The sequence below is a fragment of the Nesoenas mayeri genome (genome assembly GCF_963082525.1).
Source record: "Nesoenas mayeri genome assembly, chromosome: 2".
In the NCBI taxonomy this organism is placed as follows: Eukaryota; Metazoa; Chordata; class Aves; order Columbiformes; family Columbidae; genus Nesoenas; species Nesoenas mayeri.
Genome location: NC_137543.1, coordinates 33591594 through 33617625, shown reverse-complemented (window position 1 = coordinate 33617625; position 26032 = coordinate 33591594).

Here is a 26032-nt window from a genome sequence, read left to right as displayed (position 1 = left end):
TATTTGGCATCATTCCAGTGTCTAAACAAGCATGGGTTTTACACACACAAATCTAATTTACAGGCAAGCCATCATCTACATTTACTGTAGTAGCCAGCAGTTTGTGATGTGCCTGTAACAGAAATGCACAGTGATAGAGGAGGACGAGGTAAGAATGTAAACTTAAAAAGAGAGATTGGATTTGTAACAACAAAGGCAATCTTAAAACATGTGGAGGAACACTGCTGAGAGACTGTGAGCCAAAAGTCTCCATGGAGTGGACTTCAGAAATTTGTAGCAGGTGTTTACACCATCCCTAAACATATGAATGAGAATTTGCAGCTTATGTTAGCAGTGAAGTAGCAGAATGGTGTGTGAAAATGAGTATCTAAAGATAAAGGTGAAGTGGATTTAATAGTAAGAAAGATCTGGAAGAAGTAGGAGATCAGAATAAAGAGGAGTGTAGAGCACTGAAAAAATTAACAAACAAAATCTCTTTTCTCTCTTGAAGAAGTAATCCACTTGGGAAAGCCAGAGCTCTGTAACCACTGGTCTAAAAACAGCAGAAGTTCAGGTGATAACAATGACTCTACAGCACATCTCTTCAGTTTACCAGGAGTGCACATGCACATCTGCTTATATAGACCTGTATCTTTCCCTTTCCTTTTCATAGCAGATATGCCAGGCTATTTGATGTCTGTCAAGTTGGATACACATTGCATATTACAAGTATATTCAGATAATACCTGTAACTCAACAGAAGCATTGGTGCTCTGTTCTTCTGTGCAGACAGAACATCACAAAGAGATATCCTGCTCCCACACACCTCACAGTCTAGGATTTCAGTGAACCTGGAGCAATGAATATGAAGAGAAGAAGGCCGCAATAACATTAACCACAGGTGCACTCTCTCATAAGTTATTCACAGTGGCCTAAATACAGGTGGCCACCAGGATAACCACTCCCAGGTGGTGGTGATTTGTAGGGAGAGAAGCAAAATGTAGATTTTACAGAGGAATTTAAAGGGATAAAGAACAATCTATGCTTGAGAGATTATGCTTTATTTGGTGCAAGATAGCATCAATAACCTAAGAAGGAGCTTTTACCTACCTTGCTAGAGTTTCTTCTGGCCATTAGACAATACTGAGATTTTATTAAACCCAGTGTGGGTTTGAGCTTTGTCCTGAATTTTTCTTTGAACAATCTTTTCTTCCTATTAAATGATATTTTTTCTTTTCTCCATCACAAGTACTCATGACCTGCCACTCCCCTATAGCTTTGTAGTCTTACCAGAGTTACGAGTGGTCTTGTTTCCACCTACATTTTATTAGAGGGCTTTTCATTTTGTTTTTTGTTGGCTTTGATTTTTTTTTTTTCTATGGAATATTTTGGTGCAGAACTGGAACACATGCAAGTGTATGTTTTACATTTTAATATTTTTATTTATGTATAGAAATATACACATGTACCAAAATTCCCCACCTATTGGTTTCAGGAATGTGGAAGACCAAAGAATGGCTGGGTGGCAGAAGGTGCACACTAAAAAGTGCGAGTCCTTCCTTTACTTAATGTGAACTTGATTAGAACCTCAGTCTTCCACATCTAGGGAGAAGACCTAAGAATGCAGACCAAAATAATGAATAATAATTTGTTTCTACTTACAGAAGAAGGATGGAGGCATAAACAAGAAGAACCAGTAGTCAACTAAGGTGAGATAGTTGCTGGAATCTCAAACAACAGAATGTAGTGTAGTGTATAGGCCTCCGATAGTCCTGGGAAGTGTCCTCATTAAATCCTCTTTTATGGCATTCTGCTGAACTTGCTTTCCATATGAAACACTTGGAGAATCTGGGTTATGACCCAAGTCAGAAAAGGGAAAAAATATTAAATTCCCAAAATGCTGCAGTGTAGGAGAATCATGTCCTGCACACCTTTACTTTCCCACTGAGAGTAATAGATTTTTTTTGTATACACGTGAATCTGTGCTGAAGAATGCACACGTGCACACTGAAAAATCCTGATGTATATTAAAATTTGATTTTTTTTTTCCTTGAAGCCTGTCCAGAAGCACAGAACCAGAACTGTCCAAAAGCCACTTGAAATTGACTTAACAGGTGACAAAATGTTTGGCAGAAACGTGTTTCTGTGGAAGGTAGTTTTGGATACCAATACTTCCATTTCTTAATGTGTTGTAAATGGCAAGAGCTAAATTTATTTGCATAGTTGACATAAGGTTATGTACAACTGCTGGAATTGTGAATTAGTTGGAAAATGTGTCTACTGATGTTTATGAGATATTAACATGGAACTCTCAAGGTCTGATTTTCAGTAGACATAGTGAGTAGACATAGACATATATTTGAGGGGTAAGGAAGTTAATATTTGACAGGTAAGGAAGTTAATGAAGTTAATAAGATTCTCCAATAACAGAATTGTGCTAAATGAGATGGTAGCAAACATGGGATATGCTTGTAATAAATGGCATCATTTCAAGCTTAAGTCCCAACTAAGTGTCTGCCTGAATTTCACAGAAATAGTGTAAAAACAACAGAAGCAAAACAAATGCCTACAAGGTTAAACTGAAGAGAGAAATAATGAATTTAAATAATTTAAAATAACCAGATGAAATAACTAAATCACCATTTTTGGATGGTATCACCAAACTAGATGAACATGTATCTATACAAAATCTAATAATGGCAAAAGATTTTATACTAGAAATAGTGATATTTTTTGGTAGGCGTTTAAAGAAAACAATTACAAATGGTCATGAGGGAAATACGAAAAGACAAAAATGTTTTCTGACAGTTTGTTTTCTTCTACATATAGTGTACAGAGTTCACGTATAGTAAATACACAATGTACATGGCTCTTGGAGTTTACACAGGGTTTTTATTGTCTAGGTTCTGATTTTCCTTGGTTTCTTTTTTCAGCTAGGTAAGCAAACTGATAGGAAGCAAGTGTTCCTTTATGAAGAATTGACTTTTTCATTGAGAAATCATTGAGTGCTAAATATTCTTTGATGACCTGAAAAATGGTTCTAAGGATAGCAGAAAGGTGAAATCTTTTGATGTTAAAAAGCATTTTTTTTTCTTTTACTATTTTACAACAAGAAAAAAAGAGATAGATCTAGAGAGAAAAGACTGAGAAGAGAGAAATTAATGCTTTCAGTTTATGAAATTCAGTGGCATATGAAATTTATAAAGGAATTTGGGGGTTATTTCCTTTGTTGCCTCTAAGTTTTGCTTATTGCTTAGTCCATGTGTCTACTGGGGTAAATACATGAAAGCAATGATTTTTTTCGCATAGTTGTGGCTAATAAATATATGGTTAAAGGCAGAAATGGAAACTTGTTGCTTGAATCAAACTTGGAAATAGTCAAGAAAATTATCAGATGTTTTTCAGAAATAATTAATTGAAAATCAATAGCTCTGTTAGCTCTGTCAATTCCTTACTATTTGTTATCTTTTCTCTAGAAGGAGGAAATGGATTTTTTATTTTTTTTTAAATCTTAGAATATTTTGAAGTTTTTCTGGACTTACCAAAAATATTTTCCTTTCAAGCATTTTGGGGCATTTTCCATTGTTGTTTCTTCATCCTTGAAATGCCTTTATTAGTATTTTTACTGAGGATAGGCACTTCCTTAATCTGTTTTCCTTTCTTATTTGTATAAATCAGTTAACAGTAATGCTGAAAAAATATCAAGAGTGCTGTTTTTCAACTTGTTTGCCCATTTCTCTTCGCCTATATGGACAGTATCACTTGCATCTTTCCCTCCCAACTACTATTTCAGACACTGTAAGCAGTACTATGTTTGCTATTTTTGAGCCTCTTTCTCAGCCTATACCACTCTTTTCTGCCTTAGAGAGCCCTTCCCAAATTGGGAAATAATGAATCTGTTGGTCACAGTAGAACTGGATGTGTATGCTCAGCAGGCATAAAAATTTTTCATCATCTGTTAATTAACAGGTCTTTCCAATAGTCATCACTGTTTCCGTTTGGGTGCCTGCTGTCATCAGTCCTGGGTCCTTCACTGATCCTCCACTCTAGTTGCAGTTTTCCCAGCAAATGCCTCTCCAAAGAACAAGATTGTCTTTCCCCACAGCCCCTGATTTTGCCATATTGAGTTTGGAAGCTGAATGTGGCTTCACCCATCTCTGCTATGTTCCCATGTTTCCCATTGAAAAGAAAATCCACCAGTCATTCCCATAAAAAACACTGGAGGAGAGATTAGAACATGTCTGCTGGCTCTGGCACTGTCTTTACCTTTAAAGTCTCAGTTTTTGCAGTGGTGGACTAGACGTGGAGCTATGGAGTAAACTGTACAAATGTCAATATTTTATGTTGTGATATTATGGAAAATGGAATTAGTTTTAGAATTCTTTTCTTGTGTGTTTTTTTTGGTTGGTTGGTTGGTTTTTGGTTTTTTTTTTTTTAAGAAGCTCAAAGTTTGATAAGTGTTACATGGAAAAAAATGTTTGGTAATATTCCCCTGGAATGTGATTGAGAAATGATATTCTTTTTATCTCTTCTCAACATTTGCAGCTATAATGCACATTTATAATTTATAATTTGCTTTCCTTTTTTTTTTTTTTTTTGTTTAGTTTGTTTTCTTGACTTTGTTTTCAGAGTCACATATATGTGCTAGATAACTGAGTGCACAAGTGTGGTTTAGGCATATTATTTTTTAAGCTTAGCAGCACACAAGGAAGGGATCAAGACATTATTGTATCATGCTTCCTTTAATTTCTTTGACAGGGTGACCAGATACTTGTTTAAAGCTGGGACTGAAGACTTGCAGCCTCAGTATGTCTGGAGAAAAGCTTGAACTTAAGACTATGAATTTGAGAAATGATACCTTAACTGCTTTTTCACATGTTAAATGAATGGTCATGAAACGAAGACAAGGCAAGATGAGAAGAATATTAAACCAGTCTTTTATAGTGTGGAATAGTTTCTAAAGGGAAGCATTAGAAGCCGGCAGCCTGGGACATCTACAACTGGTTTGTTCATAGCCTTAGAAAGCTTATTCTTGGTAGCTACTGTGTATAGCTTAAATCTGTACTAGATGACAAAGCAAGTCTTGCATGCTTCCTTGGAACTTCATTTTTTCCAAAAAGCAGGAACAAAATTTTTGAATGTCCTGAGTTGGAAGGGACCCACAAGAATCAACTTACCTGTCTGCTAATGAAGATCATACCATGAGAGAAGGTCACCAATCCCTATACAGTCAGTTTAAATGGTGAGTGGTCTCAGGCTACCTGTTGAGGTATGTTACTTTGAGGAAATGTCTCTCCAGGTGGGAAATTTTTTTTTTTTATTGGCGATATGGATGCAAATGGCTTTCATCACATAGGCAGGGGAACCTGAGCTCAAACATGACCACTGTTACGAAAGGCAGATATAGATATGGGCTAAGGTCTTCTATCATATTTATATTTCATGACAAGAAAAAGGAGGTTTGAAGAGATTTTTTTTTTTTATTCTCAATCTTAATCAAAGGAGTACTGTCACATAAACACACACACACATGCACAAAGAAAGCCAAAAGATGGGATTAAATATTGCATTTTTTTAAATGGTACATTGCAAGTTCACATTACATTTCTTATATATTTCACTGCTAAGATTCACGGACTTTTAATTTGGAAATGTATCTACAAATATGACAGCAAGCAAATTACTATTTAAATATGAAACCTGAGTTTCACATGCAAGTGCATATTCCCAGGAAAAAAAGAAAGAGATGGAGATTAGAAATGTTTTCTCAAATGTAAAGCCATCTGTTTCTTCAGGAAATTATTTGGGTGAACCAAGAAGAGATGGTTTGAAGGATCTGTCAGAGAAGAAGGTAATATCTAAACAGCAAGGGTGTTCTCCTACAAAGGATGGACAACCTTTCTAATGAATGTAATAACTGAGCATTAGAATATATTGCTGAGGAAGATTGTGGATTCTCTGCTGTTGTTCTTTTAAGAAAATAAAATTAGAAAAATATCCTTCAGGACTGGTTCTGGTAAGACCTTGCTGTAGAAGGTAGGATTGTTGACTTGTGAGGGTTTTTTCTGGCTCAATTTCACCTGTTCTGTAACAGAATCTAACTTTTTAAAGGAGTGGTTCTAGGAGGATGACAAACCTTCTCAGTCTCTTCATAGTCATGACCTGTGGTTTGAAACAATTGACCATCTACACCACGGGTGCTCATACAATCTGAAAGCCTTACCCCCCACATTGTAAGCACCTCCACAAAAAAGGAAAAGGAGGGTTATAGCTGTAGGTGTCTCCCTTCTTGGGGGTACAGAGGGTCCAATATGCCAAAAGGACCCTCCTCTTAGGGAGGTCTGCTGCCTTCCTGGAGCCCAGGTTAAGGACATTGCCAGGAAACTTCTTAGCCTGGTACAGCCTTTGGACTACTATCCATTACTGGTCTTTCATGTGAGTGGCACTGAGGTTGTGAGCCATAATCCAAGAGAAATTAAAAGTCTTCAGGACCTTGGGATGGTTGGTGAGGGAATCAGGTGCACAGGTCATTTTCTCCTTTCTTCTTCCAGTCATTGGCAGTGACATTAGAAGAAACAGACAGGTGCACTCTATTAATACATGGCTTCGTGGTTGATGTCACCACAATTTTGGCTTTTTTGATGATGAGACGGCCTACATGGCACCGGGTTTGCTGACATCAGATGGAGTTCACTATACACATAAGGAGAAGAGGGTCTTTGCACACAAGCTAGAAGGGCTCATTGACAGGGCTTTAAATTAGATATGATGGGGAGAGTTATGTAATTGGGCTCATCTGTGACATACTGTGGCATAAAACAGCAAGTATAGAGGGGCAAGGTGAAGCAGGCTCTAAACTGATGAGCTTGGGGGGTGGGATCTGAAGTGTTGATGCTCACCCAATCACGTCCAGCTGGGGAACATGCCAGACCATCCAGAGCAGTGACAAATATTCCTTAGCTGCATCCCAAGATGAGAATCAAATCAGAAGTCCAACTGCCTCAAGGGTACACATGGCTGTGGTGGAACCTTCTGCACCCCTTGTGAGAAACCTGCATGCTTGGGTACTTTCCTGGAGTGTCTGTACACCAACACGTGTATCATGGGGAATAAACAGGAAGAATTAGAGATCTCTGTGCATTCAGAGGGCCATGATCTCATTGCTATTATGGAGACATGGTGGGACAGCTGACATGACTGGAATATTGTAACAGAAGGCTATGTACTTTTTCAGAAAGATAGGTGAGGTGGAGGAGTTGCACTTTATGTGAGAGAGCAACTTAAATGTCTTGAACTCTGCCTACGGGAGGATGACAAACGAGTTGAATCCTTATGGGTAAAAATTAAGGGGCAAGCTAACAAGGGGGACACTGTTACGGGTGTTTACTATGGACCACCTGATCAGGAAGAGGAAGTTGATGAGGCTTTCTACAGACTGCTGGAAGTAGCCTCATAATCACATGCCCTGGTTCTCACAGGAGACTTCAATCACTCTGACATCTGCTGGATGGGGAACACAGCTAAGCATGCACAGTCCAGGAGGCTCCTACAAATAATTGATGACAACTTTTTGACACAGATGGTGGAGGAGCCAATGAGGAGAGGCATGGTGCTGGACCTTGTCCTAACAAGCCAAGAACTGGTTGGACATGTCATAGTTGAGGGCAACCTCAGCTGCAGCGACCACGAGATGGTGGAATTCAGGATCCTGTGTGGAGGAAGCAGGACAATAAGAAGGGCCAAAATCATGGACTTTAGCAGGGCAAACTTTGGCCTCTTCAAGGTCCTGCTTGGAAGAATCCCATGGGATAGGGCTCTAGAAGGTAGCAGGGTCCAAGACAGCTGGCTAATATTCAAACATTGCTGCCTGCAAGCTCAAGATTGATATATCCCTATGAGCAAGAAATCAAGTAAAGGGAGTAAGAGGCCAGCATGGATGAGTAAGGAACTCCAGTCAAAACTCAGGTGGAAGAAGGATGTTTATGTAATGTGGAAAAAGGGACACACCACCTGGGAGAAGTACAAGGAGGCTGTTAGAGTACGCAGGGATGCAGTGAGGAAAGCCAGGCTCCACTTGGAAGCAAATCTGGCCAGGAATGTAAAAGACAGCAAGAAGGGCTTCTTCAAGTACATCAGCAGCAAAAGGAAGGTTAGGGAAAATCTAGGTCCACTCCTGAATGAGGAGGATGTCTTGGTGATGGATGATACGAAGAAGGCTGAGTTACTGAATGTCGTCTTCGCTTCCATCTTTACTGCTCAGACTGACCCTCAGGTATTCCAGACCCTAGAGATAAGAGAGAAAGTCTGGGAAAAGGAAGACTTTCACTTGCTTGAGGAAGACCAGGTTAGAGATCATTTAGACAAACTGAACATCCACAAATCCATGGGCCCCAAGGAGATGTACCCATGAATGCTGAGAGAGTTGGCAGATGTTATTTCTTAGCCACTATCCATTACCTTTGAAAGGTCTTGGAGAAGAGAAGAGGTGGCTGAGGACTGGAAGAAAGTCAACATCACTCCGGTCTTCAAAAAGGGCGAGAAGGATATGCCAGGAAACTACAGGCCTGTCAGCCTCACCTCCATCCCTGGAAAGGTGATGGAACAACTTATTCTGGATGTCATCTCCAAGCATGTGGAGGAAAAGAAGGTTATCAGGAATAGTCAGAATGGATTCACCAAAGGGAAATCATGTTTGACAAACCTGACAGCTTTCTATGATTGTCTGGGTAGATGAGGGAAGAGCCGTGGACATTGTCTACCTTGACTTCAGCAAGGCTTTTGACACTGTTTCTCACAACTTCCTCATAGGCAAGCATAGGAAGTGTGGGCTGGATGAATGCACAGTGAGATGGATCATGAACTGGCTGGATGGCAGAGCTCAGAGGGTTGTGATCAATGGTGCAGAGTCTGGTTGTTGGTTAGTGCTGCTGTCATGAGTGGGGTTCCCCAGGGGTCAGTATTTGGTCAAGTCCTGTTCAACTTGTTCATCAGTGACCTGGATGATGAGACTGAGTGAACCCTCAGCAAGTTTGCTGATAATACCAAAGTGGGAGGAAGGATTGGCACACCAAAAGGCTGTGCTGCCATTCAGCAAGACCCGGACAGGCTGGAGGAGTGAAGTTCAACAAGGACAAGTGTAGGGTCCTGCACCTGGGAAGGAATAACCCCAGGTACCAGCACAGGTTAGGGGTTGACCTACTGGAAAGCAGAATGTCTTTGGAGACATTCAAAACCATCCTGGATGCATTGCTGTGCAATCTACTCTAGGTGTATCTGCTTTAGCAGATGAGTTGGACTATATGATCTCCAGAGGTCGCTTCCAACCCTAACCGTTCTGTGATTCTGTGATCCTAGTAAGCTCTGCCAAACAACAGAAGCAGAGCAATCAAATCTTCTTGGTGGTCCCCAGAAGTGTGTTTCTCCTTCATGGATAGGGAGCAGGATCCAATGGAGTTGAGATTTTGCCCAGCCCGGCTCTTCACCACAGACATGGAAGAAGCCTTCCTTTCCTCAGTGAAAACAATTCCCACAGTAGATGGCAGAGACACAGGTGCAGACTGTGAGCTGGTCTACTCACAAAGCCTCTTGACAGACATACTCAAATTTTGTTTCTTTGAATTCAAAGGAATTTAACTTTTTATCAAAACTTTTAATTGCAATGAACCTGCTGACGGGGTTTAGCAGGAGGACTTCTCTCACCATCTTTGAGTAGCTGAGAAAGATAGTGTCTGGGGAGAAAATAGCTGAAAGACCATCCGAATGTCCACCTGGAACACGGAGCTACTCAGCACACACATCTCTGCTGGCTGGGAGTTACCTTGTACTGCACCTACCAAAAAAGATGACAATCCAGGAATGGCTATCCACAACCTAAAATATGCTCGCTGAGATGGAAGACTTTATCCGCCCATTTCATATTTGTTATGGAACGCTGGATTTGTACTGGGTCACAGATCAAACACTTCAATGAACCATTTAAGGATCATGAGCGTGAGTGGCTTCTGTTTGCTCTAGAGAACCATCTATTCCTGAAGAGCTGAGAGAGGGAAGGTACTTGGGAGAGAAAATGGGATGGCCCATTCTACCTGAGTTCATTGTCTACCATGCAATATAAGTCAGAAGATGAAATACATTTGCAATATTGGAGCTACCTTTCCTGAAACCCAATATGCAAATTTAGTGCATTGGATTCATATTTTTGTTCCCTGCACAAAGTTGATACTACTGGAATTCTGATTAAGTCTAATGAGGGAAAGTGTAATGTATTCATTCCTTCCACTCTGGCTTCTTGAACAGATTAGCTGCAAAATTTGCCCCTTTTCATGTTCACAAAACATAAACATAGTTAAAGGAAATCGTAACACTACTTGATGTAAAAACAGTGCTTAATTTTTTAATCTTTAGAGAATATAAGTTAATACATCAACTGCAAATTGAGTGACAATTCAGCCTATTTATATTAATGGTTAATTATTGGCAGATTAACACTGACTCATAGCAAGGGCAGGTTTATATCTGAACAGTAGGAGGTGATAACATCCTACTCAACTAAGCTGAGTTGGAGTCTACCACTGGGTTACGTGACCAAGTAATAAGATTCTTAAAGGAACTAGCAACAGAAACTCTAGCTTAGGTAAAATTTTGTACAGAAATGTAATAAAAAGTAGAGAAAAAGATGCATGGGTACATTTTTAGAGAATATTTTAATTTGTAATTATTTTTGTGAGTATACATGGTACGCTTTTTCTTTTTTATGGATACATGCTTTGCATATACTACACCTATACTTGCATAAACATTCAGATAGGTTGGAGATAGCCATTATCACTTGTTAGGATAACTTAATTAAACTTGCTTATTAAAACACTCTAATTCGTTAGTGATAAAATCTTGATTAGTACATTTTCCTGCTAGGTGACCTTCTAATTTAATAGAAAACGAATTTTTAAATGGAGAAAAATGCCTGTGGCAGAGATTTTGTGCAAGTGAATAGAGTTTGTAATACACATAGGGATATAATCGAGCCTAATTAGCGAGGGTGCAAATGAATTTTTATTTCATACACCAGAAGTGTCATTGATGAACCATGGTTCAGAGTTTGAAATGCATTCAGGCTGGCAGTGTGGGACTGAAGTCTGTGGGAAAATCACAAGCTAATTCATTGATTGCCCCTTGGAAATTACTGCTGTTAATTGTTAGGTAATTAACATGGAGCTACAATTATATTGGCCTTAGGGGGTGATTAATGTTTCAACATGTCACATTAGCAGCGGCTGGATTTTAAAAGCTTTTCTTTTCACATGGTTTAGAGACAGATGGTATATTGTCTGTGGAAAATTGTTTTCTTTTACTAAAGTTTATACCAAGACTAAGCGAATATTCTTTTTGTGCTACAGCCTATTTTTACATGGTTGGATTGTAAGCATCTTGGCCTGATGCACCTTAAGAAATAATATTTGTTTTAAAAAGTCCCCATTATACCTGCTATGAATGCATAAAATATGCATGTTGAAAGGAAATAATCTCTGTTCTGATTTTTCATGTGGAAAATAAAAAATAGATAATGTAAGATTATACCACTTCATGACAGCTTTTACATTATTTAGTGGTGATACAGGGAAAAGAATTGCACAATATGATACTTATTACAATCAATATAATTTAAGCAGAAACCAAATAAAACATGTTGAACAAATGCATTTAGTTACAGTAATAGAGAGTATATTAATATCTCCACACTTCAATATTATACTTTGTTCTGTGTTAGGATTTTTTTGTCTTTTCACAGTTCCAAGAGTCAGAATAAGACTTTTGAGAATCATACTGTGTTCTACTTTAGCTATTAATATGCAGAATTAAATCCCTAAAATTTTTCCTCAAAGAGAGCAGTGCCTGTGTTAGGAAGACTGGCAATGTGATTCTGGGATGGCTACTAGTGTTTTGGGTTTCATTCTTCCTTTTCCTTTTCCTTTTCCTTTTCCTTTTCCTTTTCCTTTTCCTTTTCCTTTTCCTTTTCCTTTTCCCTACCCTTCCCCTCTCCTTCCCCTTCCCTTCCATTCCCCTCCCTTCCCCTTCCCCTTCCCCTCCTCTTCCCTTTCCCTTTCCCTTTCCCTTTCCCTTTCCCTTTCCCTTTCCCTTTCCCTTTCCCTTTCCCTTTCCTCCCTCTATATGCTGCTACACTATATAGATATTTTGCAAACTGTTGGGTTATTGGTAACAACTGTGTAAATATTTTCTTAGTAATATTCCTACAATATGTCCTATGTATGTTCTTGTTTGCCGTAGGAGTTGGAAGTTTTAAAAGAATGTCATTTTTTCCTCATAATTGAGTATGGCACCTAGTCTTGTGAAGGCATGTATTTGAATGTCATGCTTGGAATAGTTTCTAGAAGTTATTTAGGTGTGTAAGGTTTTTTTTGCTTGCTTTTTTGTTTGTTTGTTTGTTTGTTTTCCCCACAACCAATGAAGTCATATATTACAAAAGATGCAGTGGACTTCTGGTAGTTGAAAGGACCAGTTTCTTTGGTAACATTTGTCTTTCTCTTGAGTAATTTTTTGGCTTCCTGTGGTATTTTAAGTTGTAATCTTTCTTAGTAGTCTCTTACTGTGGTCTTTGTTATGACTTCAGTCACTTACATTTATATTGATTGTCATGGAGGCACCCCAAAATGACTCCAAGAAAATGTAAGCTTAAACCAACTGATTTAGAACCGAAACCAAAACCAAATCACAGACTGAAACCAAACAACAGAAACCAGGGGAAGCAGGGAGGTAATCCAAAGTCAATCAGCACTCCAGCAGCATTTAATAAACTGCAGGTTCGACGTACCAGTTGGGGGTATTATTACCATGCAGCCATAGAAGCATGATGATCTACAGTGTGAATGTATTCCCTCAAAGAAAAGCCTCTCTCACTCAGGGGTACACAGAAGAAAAAATCACTTGCCCGGGGGGCCAAGGGCTCACTCAAGGATATATCGAGGAGAAATAATCACTCAGAAAGAGAAGGTGAGGGCTGTCAGTCCCAGGAAGACTTCTTAGATGGCATCCCACTGTAAGGGGTCACAGTCCTGCTTCTCCACCACTCAAAGGGAGTCTTCAGCAAGGGTCCCATTTTATAGCCTGGTGAGATCTGAGACGTGGTCATTACAAGCATGGTCTAGAAGCTCCTCTGTGCCTTGGGTGTCTCACTGGCTGAGGACACTCTCTGTTGACTGAGGGCCTCACCCTGCTGCTCTACTAGCCAAGGGAATGTGTACGTAATTGGAGTCACCATGCCCCAGGGTCGGAGGAAACATGATGGTGGGCATCAGCCAAGGTGCGTGTGTGAGGACAGGCACAGCGGGACACAAAAGATGTAAAAGAGCCATCAACTGTCATAATGAAAGCTCTGGACTTCATAGGGGTGTATGCAACTGCCAGATATGATTGTTCCACTACAAAGTATGGCAGAAATCTTTATTATTTTCAGCCATGACTGCTAATAACTTTTAATTTCTGTTAAAACACCTAAATCTAGAGGACAAGTTTCTGCTTTAAAAATAGCCTTTTTAAAATACAAAGCCAAATAATTTTAGCAGGAAGAAAAGACATCTGAATGTTCTAAACATTGTTTGTGATTTTTCTTGCTACAGAATAGTAGGAATTAAAATTCTAGTATGCACTCAGGTTTCATTCAGCTGAATTTTCTTACTTTTTCAGAGGACCCTGGATGTTACCTAAACATGTGGAGTATCAGTCACTGAACTCTAAGACGTGGGTTTTATGAAGGACTTAATGGAATGGAATGATTAGGAATGATTATACAGCAGGAGATCACCTGCATTTGGTTAGTCATACAGGCTTTCCTGTGCTTTCGTTTGAGTGATCAGGAGCCAGAAAATCTCAGTACATGGGTAAGTTTAACCGGAGATTCTGACCACTGCTTTTAAAGAGCAGTAGTAGTAAACTGATACAATGCTTGGTCAGCAGAACCCTTAAGCATATGGTTAACTTTAAGCATGTGAGTAGTTCTGTTGACATTACAATTAAGTCTCTACTTACATGTTTTGTTAGATTAGGGTCATTGCCCTGGGAGGACTCCATAGGGGAAGAACACTCTAATTGGCAGTCTTATGAAGTTACTCCTACCCATGTGTCTGTGGAATAATACATTAATCTGTCCCAAACTCTCAAATCAAAGGACCTGTGGTCATATATCCCAGGACAGATCCCAATTTAAATTAAGGCCACTTTGTACTGCTTTAGTGTGTAAGAGATGTGCAACTAATATTTATTCCTTCTTTAAGAACTGCCTGCATTGCCACCGCACTAAGAAGAATGAACAACAGATTCTACATGTTTATTTGATCAGTAGTAAAAGTTTGAGGCCATAGAATTCCTCAAAAGTATGTTCTAGGCATTTATGTTAGCTTTGTGGATTCTTTTCTTCTGAGTCTCATTTTGATTTCTATTTATGGGGGTATTTTTGTGCTAGTTTCTATACTTTATGAAAGCAATCAGTTTTTCTAGCCTAATTTAAATTTAGGCTTTTATGGTAGTTGGCTGTAACAAGAGTACTAAGAGTGTGGTAAAAAACATTGAAGGAAACTTTGCATAGATTGATTTCCTTGCTTCCTTTTCTAAAGTGACTGTAAACATCCTACTAATATAATTTATTGGGAGAATATCTCAAATCTCAGGATTTCCAGGTCTGACTCATAAATTCCGAAGTCTCTCTAGACCACTGTGCTTCAGAGGACACAATACAGAAGTTATCTGTCCCTTGCTAAGAAACAGTAAGATATATAAAAAAGGCCTTGTAGTGTTCTACCACAATTTACATAAGGTACTGGACTGAGAATCTTGGTTCCTGTATAGAAAGGATGTTTAAGAAGAAGGCTACCAGGTGTACGGAAAACTATCTGAGGAATGAGCTCGTTTGAAGGAAGAGTAAGGGGGTGAAATAGAAGAATTTCCCTTTTCTTTGCGAAGATTTAAGGCATTTTGTCAACTTTGCAGCAAGTTGCCTCTCTCCCCGATGTTTTTTATTCTAACAGTTTTCTCACACTTAATTGGCATAAAGAATTGGAGGTGGATATGTATGGGTAAAAAATGCCACAAAGAACATTGCACCTCTCAGCAAGTAAGTCCAAATGTGCATCTGACAAAGAATACAATATTCCAGAAGAACACACACCCAACAGGAGCCTTTTGAAAACCTCTGACACTTTGAGTGAAGTCTGTGGGTGCCTTTGTCTGTTCTGTGATTGACAAGGCTCCATACATGGCCGGTCACATGAACAGACCAACTTTCAGATGTTTGTTGCTTCCTCCTCCCCACCTCATCACTCAGTGAGTTTTTATGTCTGCCAGCTACGTGAGCATATCCACCTGTCCCAGTGACATCCATCAGATTTGTGGGAAATATGTATGCATTTACATTTAAAACATTAATGATTACTAGAAAATGACTGTAAATCTCTATTTAAAAAATAATGGAACAAAAGTCCCCATTATAATTTTTATCAAGATTTTATATTTGTGTAAGAGACGTATCTCTCAGAAAGTTATCCCTGACAGATATGATCAGAAGACACAGATCTCAACCAGAACACACAGAGATGTCTTATTTAAAGAAACTACTCCCCTCCTTCCTGCTCCGCCCCTCCCCCCCACCCCCCAAAAAAAGAATAAAAAATTGAGGAAATCCAGAAAAAGTGTATGTATGGAAAGTTAAAGACATGAAAACTGCTGTCTTCTTGAAATTTCACATGAATCAACTGCTTAGTTTGTTGGGAAAACAGCCACTGCTGAGCACCTCCACATCTCTATGTGCCTGTGCTTGTATGCATAAGAATCAAATTTGAATCCACTTAGTTCTGGGGGAAAAATGTGAGGGATTGTCAAAGTAAAAAAAAAAAATCTCTTAAAAATGAAAAAAACTGTCAAGGTTTGTCAATTTTTAGGAAAACAAACTTGAAACCAGTCCTTTAAAATCCCTTATTTGACCTCTGTACGTTTTTCCACTGATTTATTTGCCATCTTCTCTCTCAAATAAGATTTTGCTCTTCTGGACAACCATTCAGATATGAAATACTCCTCCTTGCTCTAACTTTTTCACTCTCTCTTCTGATCCTCCACTTCATCTCTTGCTTGTGCAGTTGGCAATATACCTGTATTTCTTGCTGTTGTGCCTCATTGTGTACTCTGGAACTCTCCTCTTTGAAATAATCTTTCCAACTTTCTCTAATGACCACAATGGGCTCCTCACCAACTTCACTTGTAATCTTATCTTTTCTGTCACTGACTGCATAAGTCTGTTTCTGCAGCATAAAATTGCTCACTTTCTGCATTCTCTTCCTCAGAAGCATTCAAGCTTCTTTTAGAAAGAAAGAAGCTTGAAGCTTTTTTTTTTTTTTCTTTTGGTTAGCTTGGGTATTTTTCCCATTGTGCTGATGATTGCCAGTATTACTTTGTGGAGGTGACTACACATATAACTTCATCAAGTAATCAAGTTATCTGAATACTTAGAGATGAGCTGAAATGTTGGTTCTTGGCTGAATCCAGAATCCAAAAATGCTAATTTTCTAGGGGGCTATTGCTGAACTGTAGGTATTGCATTCACTCTTGCTTTCTGCATATGCATCTGTTCTCCTGCATGTCCTTTGCATTCTCTTAAATACTATCATTATCACTGTGAGTAACTTGAGTTTACTGAGTGTAACTTAAGTGTTTGAAGCTATTTTTTCCAGCTACACTGCCACTAAAGAACTCCATAGAGAGACTGACTGCCTTGGATCAACTGCTCTGCAACTCGCTGTCTGGGTGAAGTGTTTCTTTAGGTAATTCACACGATGACTGTTTCAGAAAAGTTGTGGTAGCAAAACTAGGCAAGACTCACTTAACTCTTTCTGTAGTAAGCTTGATATCCTAATGTGCATAATGACCTTGTTTAAAGTTCTGGATGTTCAATGTGTTTTTAGGGAAACATGCAGTATTCTTTGCACACTGCTGCACACTGATTGGTCTTCACTAAGCTTCATCAGACATACGATTTGACCCTCTTCTCACCAGCAGTGAGGTTGAGCATTCAAATTTGTTTGAGACACAGGGGCCTCTTTTTTTTCAGATTTCTTGACATTTGTTACTGCTAGTTGAGCAGTGCCACTGAAAAACCTTTCCAGTCCCTCTTCATAATGTCAAAAAACAGAAAAAGCCCTGAATTATTTTCAGAAAGTCCTAGAATTTTATGGTAGCAAGATGGTGAGGAAATAATGCCAAATTTCCATACACACTGAGACAAAATGAGACTATACATATTGTATATGTAGTGCAGTGCAGTAAGAAAATAATCTTTAACATATATATATTAATCTTCTACAACCTACAAAGATTTTAATTTCAGTCCTTCCAGCTAATGGCATTAGGCCACACTTGAATGTTAAATGTGCTTTTCTGTACTAAGTGCAACATCTGGCATTCCCAAAATCTTTTTCATGATTTCATGTACATTTAAAATGTTGTTTTCTAATCATTTTTATTTTTAAAAAGGATTTTAATACTATCTAGTTCTAAAAAAAATTAAGAATAAATCAAAATATGTAGTAGGGATTAATACAAATGTGTATTAGAAGAGCAAAGAAATCACTGAGACAAGACTAATCATCATTTAGATTATCAGTAGAAGATGATTAAAAAACAAAGGATTGTATGACAAGTTATGTTGATGCCATGTTTGTGTAGCCAAATGTTTCAGCTTTATAAATGAAAAAGCCTAAGCAGCTTACAGTGAGACAAAGTAATCATTCAAATTACAAACTTAAGAATTTCAAATTACATACTTCATCAAGTTGAGTCTATTGTAACTTAAAATACATAGGAAATTATTCACTCTAGTTGACAATCAGCATGTAATATTTCAGCTATTATGAAATTGCTGCTTTTTTTACAAAAGTGTTAATGTCATTAAACCATCTCTTTTTAGGATGAGTTCTCAGGACTAGTAGTGTTTAAAATCCAGCAGCTAGCAAGAACATTTTCTTATATGTACATGGTGATTTATTTGGGGTTTTTTGGGGGGTTATATAAAAGTGAACAGAGTTGATCTCTCTGACTGTGTGCTCTTGCTATAATAATTAGATGTTTTTGATCAAGAACTCAATCATCCAAAGACTTAGCAGAAAGCAAAGTATTTGCTGTTCTTATTGCTCTCATTGTCAGTATTTCTACTGTAAAGACTAAGCTGAATAGTAAGTTTCAACAGGCTGTCTGCCTAACATTAGAACTTATTTTTCTAGAAAAAAGTTATTGCAAAAAATACAGGAGTACAGATTCCACTTTTGTCACAATTATCTCATCAAAGAACAAGGCTTGGGCTGATCATCACAATTCTTTTTGCATGTTTTCTGTTTGGGAACTTTCACTGAAGCAATTTTGGTAGATGTGATAGTGAATTTATTCTTACTGAAGGCTTCCTTCAAATCTCTGGCTCATACTCAACTTCTTTACCAGTGATATTGGTGAGAGAACTAGTTTGTACTTAATATTGGTGGATATTTCTGTTACTATCCCTTGACTGCTTCCTTTAATTGTTTTACTAGCTGCATTTTATCTCACCCAAAAAGGTTATTTTTTCAGTAAATCCAAGAGTTTTGTTTGTTTATTTATTTCCTAGAAGGTAGCAAAACCCAACCCTAGTTTTTTAATAGAGTGTTTTCTCACTTCTCTGATTTAGTTTTTCAGAAAGGACATAGTTATGTGGCACATGGGTATCTGAAGAGCTTGTACCTGTCATGTGTTTCTCTGCTTTTTCTAGCACTAAATCACAGTATTGACATTAATGCAATACCCTGAATGCCTTAGCAGGGTTTTGTTCTTAAAGTACCACAATAGTTTCATTTGTGTTTTTTATAAGGTATGTCTTTGGCAGACACTCTAACCCTAACCCAGCAGGGATGGTTTTAAATTAATATTGTCAGATATGTTAAGATTATGTGACATACCCTTGGATCATGGACTTTTCCTGCAAATGGATATGTTCATGCACTATCTTCATGGGTGTTTCATAGTATAAATAGCACCGATTTTGAAAAACAGAAGAAATGAACCAAAACTCCTGAACCCCCACCAGTTTCCTTTGTGTCTGGTAAGCTTACTAGTATATCTGCTTGTCTAATACAGGTTGATATAAGATATAAAACATTAAGTGTCATCAGTCTAGATCCGAGTCATTCTTATGTATCCTAGTTTAATTACATTAGCACACTTAGTTAATTTCAGTATTAATTTAAATAATTATGTTCATCTTGTGGTGTCCTGTGAATGGACAAGCACTGAGGAAAATGTAGGGGGGGTTTGTTTTGTCTTTTTTTTTCTTTCTTTTTCTTTTTTTGGAACCAGACAGGAATATTTAGATAGAAATCGATTCTATTTTTTCCCATTCTAAGTTGCAATTTCATGTGCTAACTCCTTCAGTATTCTTGGATGGGGATTATACATTTCCCCCAACAAGTTTATTTCATGATTTTCCTAGCCAGATGGAAGCAGATATTAATTTATTTGCATATTTTCTTAGTTCTTATGTTCACCTGTCCTACATCATCACCCGGATTGGCAACAAAGCAAAATGTTCATTTAGTGAGGACTCTACTCAGATTATCATTCATGTCTTTTCCTTTCTTCTTGCAGAGGAATCCCATTTCTTGTCTCATTCTCTTTATATTATATTAATATGGCTACAAACCCTTTTACTATCTGTTTTAATTTCCTTTGGAAGCTTTAACTCATCATTTGACTGTTCTCAGTTTTTTTGCCTATAACTTCTGACTTCCAAGAAGTATCTGTTCTTGCTGGCTAGTCTGTTTTTCCTGTTGTCATAGCTTTTTACTTTTACTGAACACAAACCGAAAAAAAATAATGTGTCAAGGAATTTTTTTTTCACAACTTCTATGGTAAATCTTATCCAAATTATTTGAGTGGTTTTTATTATCTTTGCAATATATGTAAACATTTACATATACACAAATAAATATATTTTATACCAATAATTTTAATAACTATTTCTGTGACTGCAAATGAAACAGTCTGTCACAGTACATGAAATACAGTATCCATATATACATATAACAAATATTGGGACATTAGAAACAATCATGTAATAGATGAAAAGCTAGTGAACCAAAGCAATTGAGCAAAAACTGCAAGTATATGATAAGAATACTTAACATGGAAAGTGGAGGAACTGCCTCACTGCATGACGATGTTGTATGCCTTCTTGTAACACTAAATAAAGTCTGGGTGTGTCGTAGGTTGCAAAATGACTGTGAATCATTATACAAACTCAGGTAACATAGTGGTGTGAGAATAAGCACTTGTACCTTTTTATTATCCCAGATGTAGCATTGCAGAATGTCTGCCTGGGTCTTGTTAAACAAATTTTCTTCTGTGAAGGAGGCATTACTATTACATCCTGCAAGACATTTTCCTACCATTCAAAAAAATCAAAATACATATCCACTTTGCACATCATGAACAAGCTGTCCATGGATTAATAATGATAAAAGAATAACATAAGCTTTGATTTTTGTAGGTATGGACTAACATGTCCTGGCAAAGAAAGAGTGCCTTTGAGTTCTGAGCCTGCTGAAAACTGTGCTCTTTAGACTTCAGCACACTGACCATTTTCATTTGTGGAATGATGCCAGAAATAGTGAGCATTAAATTCCGCATTATACTTATTTCTAGTGAACAACTAAAAAAACCTCATCCTTTTAGGAAGCTTTCTCATATATGAGATCGAGCCTTATGTTCCCTTCCAAATGACAATTCTGAAGAGACTGCAGCTGGGATTTGGTCTGTAGGTAAGCCTCCTCATGCCAGCTGCCTTGATATACATTACAATTGAAGGTGTCAGTGGACTTAGGACAACTTGTAAAGCCCAAAGTGGGAGAGAGCTGAATTGGTGCACACACAACTCAGTCCTGTGTTAGGTCTAAGCCAGACTGTTTTAGTGACCATTAAACCTCTACAGAGTATGCAAGATACCTACATGGTGTCTTACATCATGGCAGATTTAGGCTTTTGGTGTAGCAGCTGGAAGCCAGGAAGAATACCCTGGGCACTAAACAACTTTGTTAAGGTAAAATGTATTACATCGCCAAAGTTCACATGGAATTTAATCCTATTTTGTGTGAAGGATAACCCTAAGAAATAATTGCTTAAGATGTTTAAATTAGATGTGTTAAAATCTATTTTAAAGAAGACATATTCTGAGGTCTGAATTCCAGTGGGGGAAAGCCTTATTGTTTTGACCTTTTTTTAAATTTTTCTGAACAGGGAACATTGTCTTCACATTATTGGAAGAAGGAGCATAAAAAAAAGCATGTGAGGAGACAAAAGGACTACAGTCCATATGATGGAAAGCACAGCTTCTTATTACTATGTGACCAAATTGCTAGCAGGTGAAGGAATTGGGAAAATTGAAGAAAGTGGGGCAAGGATCAGAAACAGTAGATGTTGATAGTTTTTCCCCTCCTACATTCATCCAGCTGTCAGACCTGCACATACAACTCGAGCATAACACTGAACATATATCACCTAAATCTTCTGGGGAGAGATTTCTCCTAATATATTCAGTCAATATATAAATAGGTCACCTGCATCCATAAACTACAAACATTCAGGCATCTTGTTGCTTTCATGCTGGTTTTCGTGTTATAGTTCAGTAATTAAATTTAGTATTTAAGGGTGTTTGAAACTTGTAACACAACCAATTAAACTTTTTGTGAAAATATCAAGTTATTTTTCCAAAAGGAACAATTATTGTTTAGATTAGCTGAAATAAATAAATAAGCATAAGATCCAAACCACTCTGTTCTAAAGCACTGCTTCATTTTTCTTTAGTGAGATGCGCCACCATTACAAATCCTAAAGACAAGCAAATAAGACCCAGTGGTAGGTAAGGAGAGGTCAGAGTGGCCCTTAAGGTGTAAAGGATCGGTGGAGGGGAATAGAGAGTTGAAAGAGAAGGAATTACAAAAGTTCAAAACCACTGGTGTAGAAAAGGCGCAAGGATGTCATAATTTCTTGATATACATGGGTAAGTCTACCAGAGTCAGCTCACTGAAACAGAATGAAGATTGCCTATTGTTTCTGAAGAATATATTTTTTCCAATTCTATAAATTTATAATTATTTCATTTTTCTGAATTTTTTTTTCTTTTAAATTTGGTGAATATTTCTGGTTCAGAGGAACTGGAATATAAGAACCTAGGGGCCGTTAGAAAACATGTACTCAGTAGGAGCTGGAGTAATTAGTAGTAACGAAGTGATTGATTGCAGTCTTCCTAAATTGCAGATGGGCTTGTCTGGTTTCAGATGAAGTTAGATATATAGAAGTAAAAAAAAGCATGATCAGCCCTGTGATGAGTCTGTGTCAGTGCATGTTTGCAGGATTAATGTAACAAAGCAGAAATGATGAAACTTTTAAAGTGAAAGCTAAAATTAATATTTATTTAACTCTTTATTCTGGTCTTTAGGTATGGGAAAGAGCAAACAAATAATTTACCTGTAGGCCTTTTCCAATTTTGTATATGCTTTGAGAAACAAAGGCAATATAAATACAACACAGAATGTCAGAAGTATTCACAGGTTTACCTTGGTATTGGTGTTTTAGCATCTTATCGATGACTTGTGACTACTTTCTGCTGTTGAATCCCTTTAAAAAGGATTTATTGTTTTGGAAAAGGTACCCAGACAAGATTATTGTTATTTCTTGTTCTCCGGTCATGCAAAATCGTTTTTCCATGCTGTTTCAGAAGACATATGGAAAAGGAAAGTCGAATTCCTCTGCTGAATGAAGCAGCTGTTTGGTGTTTACTCTTAATCACTGTTGTTGAGTGGACTTTACCTTCATTCACTGGTCTTGTCGATGCTGTCTCCCAAAAGGCACTGGAGTTTTTTTTTCATTCAACCCAAATTTCTAATGTATTATAGAAATTTATAGCAAATAAAGATATTCCCCAGATTTTTGTAGAGCCTTTAATATTAAGAAAGTTAACAGTAATGAAAATGTTTCAAAAATGCATATTTATATTTTAGAATACATATTTGTCATTGACCTTGATAGTGTTTTCTGGGCTCCATGCCACAAAGCAGTGATTAATAAGTTTTTTGAGAAATATATAAAGGTATTATTAATCTCATCCCTACAAATGCATAACTCATTGCATTCGTTCCTGACATATACCCTAAGCGTTACTTAAATTTACCAAGTTAATTTATAATTAGATATTGGATTATCTAAGTTTTGGATTTATTTACCTCTTCCTATTTTCAGATGCTAAAATGTTGCTTCCGGAAAGGCTTTTGTAATACTAGCAAAAGTTTTCCCCTATCTGCTTTGACAATTCTCAGCATCTCAATTATTCCCAGAGTTTGATCAAACTTGATGACTTATTTATAGCAGGCTGTTATTGTGCTTAGTGCTGTACAAACCATGGACTCTGTTCCAAAAACCTCTACTCTAAATCAGATCCAGGCAGCCCAGTTGAACACACCATACAATTGCTTCATCAGTTCCCATTGAATGATAAAATTTCTTTCATTATTTTCTCTTTATAACCCAAGAAATTCAAAATGTATGACTGTTTTGTAGTATTCATTCCATATCCTCCTTTCTGAGGAATGATATGAAGATTTGTTTAAACTGATAGCAATAACTACCTCTTCTGTGAATAAATTACACTTCCCATTTCTGAGAGGTCCTACTCTTTTACTCCTTGCTGACCTCTTCTTCTCCATGTACTTTAAAAAATTCTGATTTATCTCAAACCCTCATGCAATCTGCTTTTCATTTTCTACCCTTAATTTTCTTATCATTTTTTGCACTCTCTCTTAACTTCATTCTCTAATCTTCTCAGTACTGCTGTGTAGCTGATGTTTTATGCTTCGTATTTCCTTTTTCCTTACTTTTGATTACATTTTGGACTTTTCAGCTCATCCTCATTGACTTTTCACTCCTTGTATATGTATTGCAAGATAGCACATGCAACCTTTGGGTTGCAACATTTTCCTTCTTTTTTTTTTTTTTTTACTTCAGCTGTCAATATTTTTCCCTTAATGTTTTTATCATGTTAATTTTTCATCTGACATGCTACATTTCTCTAAAATGACTAATCCTAAACATTTTGAATTTTATAACTAGTACCGGTTTGAGTTGTATTTCTGGTTTTAAAAGCAACTCTGGTGGTTTGAGTTCTTTCTTGAGTAGGCTTTCATGCCTCTAGTCAAATGATAATCTCAATATTTGTTATAGTTACTTTTTTAATGCATCCATAAAAAGGATGGGAAACCTTTCTCAGAACAGCTTCAGTTTTGTTTTGTGTAACAACAATTGCATTGCTAAATATAAACAAATTAATCCTTTTATATAACAAGGAAGCAGTTTTGTTGGTTCTGTGCCAGCTGAGAATTCCACTAAGCCAGAGGATCCTTGGGTATTGCATTAAGACAACTCCACTGCCCGTTTCTGCCTGCATTATATTTCCTAAATTTAGTGGACAGGTTAGTTCCTAAGATGACAGGCTGTGGAGATCAGTGCCCATAGATTTTGTGAAGAATAATTGCTGGGAGTGACAAGGGCTTGTGAATCAGCCTGTATGAGGAAGAATTAAAAGTAAAGTTGCTAGAGGGTTAGGCAGCAGAATTCCTCAGTATTATACACAGTTAATAGGTTTTTTTTTTTTCTATAGAATATTCGTTTGCTGGATAGAGCTGTGATATATGTGTGTGTGTGTGTCTGCATACATGTATATGTATGCATAAATATACATGTGATCTTGGCAAGTTGATGTTGGTTTGACAGGACTGAATATGCCTGTGCTTTTTCAGGTTTACAATCTCTAGTAATGTAAAACGATTATACTATTAGAAAGTAAGCTGACCTTTTAATTAATGAATGCTTCAAGGTAGTTAAAAATGGTGTTGCAGCCAGGTCTTTGGTCCCCCTCTACTCCTTCTGGGGTTGATGACTTAATTTTCTGCTGGTGAGGGAAAAGTAGGGGTGTGATTCAGCACTGAGTATCTGAACCAACTGAAGCAGCAGACAATGGAGTGGTTATGTTAAGGATTTCTTGTTTAGGTTTCTGTCGAATGAAAGATGGTCCAAAATCTCCCTCTTCTGTGAGATGCACACTCGGAGTAGATTTTAGCTCTAAGTGTTTATCAGATTTTTAGCGAATTGATTTGAGTGCTTTTGAACTGTACAAAATAAATGAGGCTTAAGAGTTCTGGATTAAATCTGTACTTGTATTGCAGCTGCAAATGGCTTCAGTATACAAAACTATAATTTTACAGGTGGTTAATCTGTAACATGGGCCAAGATTTTATTGCACAAAAATTAAAATCGAGAGACATCAAATACTCGAGCAGATGTCATATATGATTTATAGCTAGCTTTAAAAAATAGCATATTGAGCGGATCTGTTTCTGATTTAACATTGTTTCAGACTTTTATTAACATCAAAAAGTCATACAAGTTATGTAGTATCAGTAGGACTCTCAACCTGAGAGAAATACTGGGCAATCAAGTGTAAAACATTAACTTTACATGAAAATATATACCTAAACTAAGGTGACAGCATGAAATCTCTCCCTGATACAGTGCACTGGGTGGGGGAAGGGAGAATTGAAAATGAGGAAAGGAACAAACTGGACCCTTAGTGCCAAGCAGCACAAATTGGAGTTAAGATGAATAAGAAGAATCCAAGAGCTATTAATCGAAGCTCAGCACCTCCAGGGATAAATGATTCTTATGCCTGAAATAGATTTAACTCTCCCCAAACAGTAATCTCACTCCTGAACAGGAAATGAAAATAAAAGCAAGCTACCGACCAGGCAAGAGCAGTCTCTACCTTCTGAATATTGCAGTCACTCAAGACCTTCTAAATGTGTCTCTCTAAGTCCCCTACAACTATAAAAATTTGGGAATGAGAATGCCTGCATAATAATCTCTAGCTATTCAGGGATTTGAAAAAGGAAACCCCCATTTCTGAAACCTAATTTTTTTCCTGTGT